The following is a 6150-nucleotide window of genomic DNA, read 5'->3' as shown; positions in this document are numbered from 1 at the left end:
AAAGCGAGATGAGCACCGCAACCCCAGAGTCGGCCATGACTAGACCTAACGGTCAGGGGTCCCTTTACCTTTTTACTTTATTCCATTATACCTCATCCATCTGATTGGATTGCCCCAACCACTCTGGGTGGCTTCCAACATATTAAGAAAAACATTAAACATTAAAAAAAACTTCCCTATACAGGGCTGCCATCAGATGTATAGGGGTTCAAAGACTAGTTGTGCTTTGTAATCCCTTTTCATTGAATCATGGGATTTTAGAGTTGGAAGACATCTGAGAAGTCATCTAGCCTAGTTACTTGTCCAGTGCAGGATCTGCACTTATCTCCTTCGCTCAGGGGCCGCATAACTCCATACCCTCCAACATTTCTCTGATTAAAATAGGGACATACTACCATACCCTCTAACATTTCTCCTATGAAAATAGGTTTGTCCTAAAGAAAAGCAAGATATTCCAGGATCAAATCAGAAACCAGAACAGCTTCTGTAAACTTGGGAATGTCCCTGAAAAATAGGGACACGTGGAGGGTTGAGTGTGGGTAGGGATACCCCCTCTCTGCTGCACTCTTTCCCTCACCCACCTCCTCTCTCCCCCCACATCCATACATACATGTATAAGGTAAAAGTAAAGGTAAAGGACCCCTGGATGGTTAAGTCCAGTCAAAGGCAACTATGGGGTTGCGGCGCTCATCTCGCTTTCAGGTCAAGGAAGCCTGCGTTTGTCCACAGACAGCTTTCCGGGTCATGTGGCCAGCAGGACTAAACCGCTTCTGGTGCAACGGGACACCGTGACGGAAGCTAGAGCACACGGAAATGCCGTTTACCTTCCTGCCACAGTGGTACCTATTTATCTACTTGCACTGGTGTGCTTTCAAACTGCTAGGTTGGCAGGAGCTGGGACAGAGCAACGAGAGCTCATCCCGTCGTGGGGATTTGAACCGCTGACCTTCCGGTTGGCAAGCCCAAGAGGCTCAGTGGTTTAGACTACAATGCCACCCATGTCCTTTTGTCCCACCCACTTCCTTCCATTCCCATCCCTCCATTCAGTTATGCTCCTTCTCCCCAGTTTGCACACTTCCCTCCCCTCCACATCATTCACACACCTGCCCCCCACTGCCACACACAATTCACACCTTTCTTTTTCATTCAGCTTTCTTTTCATGCTGGTACAAGGGGTGAGGGGAGATTTTCTCTCATTCCACCCCCATCTAGCATGGACAGAAAGCAAGGTGCCAGGGCAGGAACAGAGCCTTGTGTTCGGTGAGGAAGGATTCTCTGCTCTCACCCAACCCAACTTGGGGGGAAAACAACAGGAAGCCGCCTGTTCAACAAGCTCTCCTGCTGTTGTTTTGGTTTTTTCGGCGCCTCTACTGCATCTCTTGTGGAGTTTTTATTGTTTTACTATTTTACTGCATGGTTTGTTTAAGATTATGCACCCCACCCTGGTTTCTATATAAAGATGAAGAGGAAGCTATAAATATATTAAATAAATTACAATAGTACCAGCAGTTTACACACACACACACACACACACACACACACACACACACACAAATGCATCAGGGAAGGAGAAGGAATTCTCATAGGCTGGATGTAAAGGCAAGAAATTCACACACACACACACACACACACACACACACAAGGAATTGGGGGACCCAGCTTCAAATTCCCCATTTAGCTAAGAAGCTCAGTTGCTGAAGTTGGGCCATAAAAAGGATTGTTTTATGTTCATTCTCAAATCCTCCAACATTTCTCTGATGAAAAAAGGGATGTCCTATTCAATAAAAAATAATAGTAATAGTTTTATTATTTATATCCCACCCATCTGACTGGGTCGTGCCAGCCACGCTCAGCAGCTTGCAGGATAAAACAATATACAATAAAACTTGAAACTTTTTTTAACTATAAGCCTACTATATGGAAGTTAACAACTGGACAACAGAAATGGATTGTAAACAATCTAATGGTAGCTGAGAGGCTGATATTGATAAACTGGAAGAGGAAAAAGCGATGATCTCGTTTAATCAGTGGGTTGATAATATGAAAGAACTGCTTACAGACAGTCTGCTTGGATAAATACGACAGTATTTCGAATGAATTTATACAAAATGTAGTTGACTAATTTATATTAGGATAATATCAGATTTATAAAAAAAATGTATGGGTTAGGGTATTTTTTGTATATATTCATATGATTCTGGGATCCAGTCAGAAACATTCTGGGATCCAGTCAGAAACCGGGACGGCTTCTGTAAATCCATGACTGGATTTATTAGGATGTGAGCACCACAGCACTCATCCTCACATGCGATCTCCAGCAACTGGCATTCAGCCGCAAAGTAGTAAGGTAGGAGTAAAGTGGGAGTAAAGTGGGAGTAAGGCATGAGTAAAGTGGGAGTAAAGCAGGAGTAAGGTAGGAGTAAAGTAGGAGTGAAGTGGGAGTAAGGTAGAAGTAAGGTAGGAGTGGATGTAATCAGTGGATTGATAATATGAAAGAACTGGTGACCGACATAGTCAGCTTGGATAAATACGACAGTATTTCGAATGAATTTATACAAAATGTAGTTGACTAATTTATATTAGGATAATATCAGATTTATAAAAGAATGTATGGGTTAGGGTATTTTTTGTATATATTCATGTCATGTCTTTCCCCCCTTTAAAACAGCATTTTATTTTGAGGGGTGTTTTTTTAAAAAAACAACAACACCTTCCTTTTTGGCCTTCAGGTGTCTTCTAAAGATTGCAAAGTTACTTATCTCCTTGGCTCAGGGGTCGCATAACTCCATACCCTCCAACATTTCTCTGATGAAAATAGAGATGTCCTAAGGAAAAGCAGGACATTCTGGGATCCAGTCAGAAACCTGGACGGCTTCTCTAAATGCATGACTGTCCCTGGAAAATAGGGATACTTGGAGGGTCTGCATTCTCCACGCCTCCCCCATCCAAACTGGCTCATGTTTCCTTTTGAAATAAACAGTACAGCCGACTTGTGGTGTTTGGGTAATACCTCATCATTCACCATGGAGTTGAAAGTGAAAAAGAAGGCAGTCGGAGCTGGATGAGGACAAACTGAGATTTGTGGGAGGCAGTGTCCTAGTAGCCCTAAAACAGGGGTCAGCAACCTTTTTCAACCATGGATCAGTCCACCGTCCTTCACACATGTGGTGGGCCGGACTATATTTTGAAGAAAAAATGAACAAATTCCTATGCCCCACACCCAGAGGTGCATTTTAAATGAAAGCACACATTCTACTCATGTAAAAACACGCTGATTCCTGGACCATCCGTGGGCTGGATTGAGAAGGCGATTGGGCCACTTCTGGGCCCTGGGCCTTAGGTTGCCTACCCTTGCCCTAAAAAATCAACCTCCAAGCCTGCAAGCAGAATGTCAGCACCACAGCACTCATCCTCACATGCGATCTCCAGCAACTGGCATTCAGCCGCAAAGTAGTAAGGTAGGAGTAAAGTAGGAGTAAAGTGGGAGTAAGGTAGGAGTAAAGTGGGAGTAAAGTAGGAGTAAAGTAGGAGTAAAGTAGGAGTAAAGTAAGAGAAAGGAGTAAAGTGGGAGTAAAGTAGGAGTAAAGTGGGAGTGAGGTAGGAGTAGTAAAAAGCAAACAAATTAAACATTCAAGATTCTAAAAAGCCAGACAGCAACCTCAAGACACATTTCCAAGACTATCGCAGGACTGCTGCAAGGATATCTGTGAAGACAGGAAGAGTCAGGGCACTGGAGAAGGTGGCAGATCCAGCCTTCAAGGAGTGATCAGCAGCTGTTGCTACTACGGTGGCAGCAATGGGTGATGCATTTCTTGAAGGCCAAATCTGCTGCCCCTGTGGATTCTGCTGCCCGAGGCAATCACGTTACTTTGCTGCATGGGTGGGCCAGCCCTGATTACTAGAGCATATTTCAGGCCAGGCAAGTCAAGTTCACAAACAGCTCCCAGTGGGCCCTGTTGGCTGAGGCATGGAAAATGTTGCCTGGGCCAAGGACCAGAGTCATCTGAAGGCTTAAGAAGGTCTTCCCCTTACAGTGACTCTGCACCCTTGGGAGAACTCTATGCAGTATTTGAAGGGTCCATAGCTGATTTTGTAGTCATAGGCTCCTGGAGCAGAAGCAGCTACAGCGGAGTCAATCTCAGAGCCTGAGAATTCAGAAGAATTTGAAAGTTTCCACACTATTTTATAGCACTTTTGTTAGAGACCTTGATGCAGTTTTTGGATTATTATTTTTCTTAAGGGCTTTACAGTTATCACTGCATTAAAGCACAGTTTCCATGCCAAGACTTGAGGAACTACTCACCAACAAATTACATTCTTAAGTGGCTTGCCTTTGTTGCTGCTTTTAAGCATTTTTTCCATCATAAACATGCTGGGGTTAAATTTAGCGCACAAACTGATCTGTATCCTGTCTGTTCTTCTGTGTACTAGCAGGACTGTAAAAAGTTGATAACGGGCAGCAAGAGGGAAAATTCTTAAGTGATTTTTATGATAACCACTATCACCCAATATTGTCAACTGCCAGACAGTTTCTTACAGGAAATGAGCACAAGTCATACTGAATGGATGGGCTACTGAAGTGTCTGGACCAGAAAGTTGTTGAGCAAGAGGAAGACCAAGCATATTTCTTGTGCTTTATTAGCAAGCATCGACCCTTCCATGTTTGGGAAGAAATGGAAGACATAAAGGCAGGGCTGGTTAAAGTTGTATTCATCTCCTAGGGTGGAATTAACTTTGTAGCTTCCACCCCATGCCTCATTGCATCCAGGAGGGGTGGGGCTTACATACCCTCCAACATTTCTCTGATATAAATAGGGACATCCTACGGAAAAGTAGGACATCCCAGGATCAAGTCAGAAACTAAGACAATTCTGTAACTCCAGGATGGTCCCTGAAAAGTAGGGAGACTTCTTGGAGGGTCTGGGTTTCGGCTTCTTCCTCAGTCCTGTATATCTGAAGGAGCGTCTCCACCCCCATCATTCTGCCCAGATGCTGAGGTCCAGCGCTGAGGGCCTTATGGAGGTTCCCTCACTGCGAGAAGCCAAGTTACAGGGAACCAGGTGGAGGGCCTTCTCGGTGGTGGTGCCTGCCCTGTGGAACGCCCTCCCACCAGATGTCAAAGAGAAAAACAACTACCAGACTTTTAGAAGACATCTGAAGGCAGCCCTGTTCAGGGAAGCTTTTAACGTTTAATAGGTTATTGTATTTTAATATTCTGGTGGAAGCCGCCCAGAGTTGCTGGGGAAACCCAGCCAGGTGGCTAGGGTATAAATAATTCCTCCTCCTCCCTCCTCCCTCCTCCTCCTCCTCTTCCTCTTCCTCTTCCTCTTCCTCTTCCTCTTCCTCTTCCTCTTCCTCAACCAGACAGCAGCAGCAGCAGGAGGAGTTCATAGCTGCAACAACCTACTCCCATTCTATAGGTTAATGAGCTGAGGTGTTATGTACTGAGTTGAATAGGATCCAAACTGCAGCAGCGTGATTGGTCCTAGAACAATAGGATCCAAATTGCAGCAGTCTGATTGGTCCTAGAACAATAGGATTCAGAATGCAGCAGTCTGATTGGTCCAAGAACAATGCAGCAGTATGATTGGTTGGCAGGAACCACCCAATCATGCTCCAGATATAAGTGAATCCACAACCTGATTGGCTTACAGTAGAATTCCAGAATTAACCAATCATGTACAGCCCATTGTGTAAATAATGTATATAAAGCAGATACTTTGAGGGGACATTCATTCATTCCTCCTCACCACTATGAGCTGAATAAAGAGCATGAAATCACTTTGCGACTCTGAATATATTTCACTGGCGACGAAGGTGGGATCCCGCTGAGCTGACTGCCACGCACAGCACCGCAGCACCGCCACCTGCCGCACCGCTGCCTCGCACCGTGTATCCAGGCTTCAGCTCCGGGACACAAGGAACTCAGAATGGCAACCGAAAGCAGCTTCTCGCCATTCAACCCAGCATCTGGAGACTGGGAAGCATACGCCTCCCGTTTCACCTTCCTTCTAGAAGCCAAAGGGGTCACCGATGAAGAAGACGCCAAGAAGAGGGCGATATTTTTCAGCATCTGCGGAGAGGAGACATTTGAAATCGCCCGGGCTCTCCTTGCACCTGAAGACGTCACTACTGTTCCATACAAAACAA

At 45.1% G+C, this 6150-nt stretch overlaps 1 long non-coding RNA gene across 1 annotated transcript; it reads left to right on the top strand.

The window, feature by feature from the left end:
- Positions 1 to 2347: 2347 nt before the first annotated feature.
- On the top strand, positions 2348 to 3453 carry LOC308587171. The gene is made up of 2 exons (XR_014008259.1): positions 2348 to 2391; positions 2447 to 3453. It is a non-coding gene; the product is annotated as an uncharacterized lncRNA (long non-coding RNA).
- The last annotated feature ends 2697 nt before the right edge of the window (positions 3454 to 6150 follow it).

Source organism: Podarcis bocagei (assembly GCF_964188305.1).
Source record: "Podarcis bocagei genome assembly, chromosome: 5".
NCBI classification, from domain to species: Eukaryota; Metazoa; Chordata; class Lepidosauria; order Squamata; family Lacertidae; genus Podarcis; species Podarcis bocagei.
This window is presented reverse-complemented; position numbering and strand designations above follow the sequence as displayed.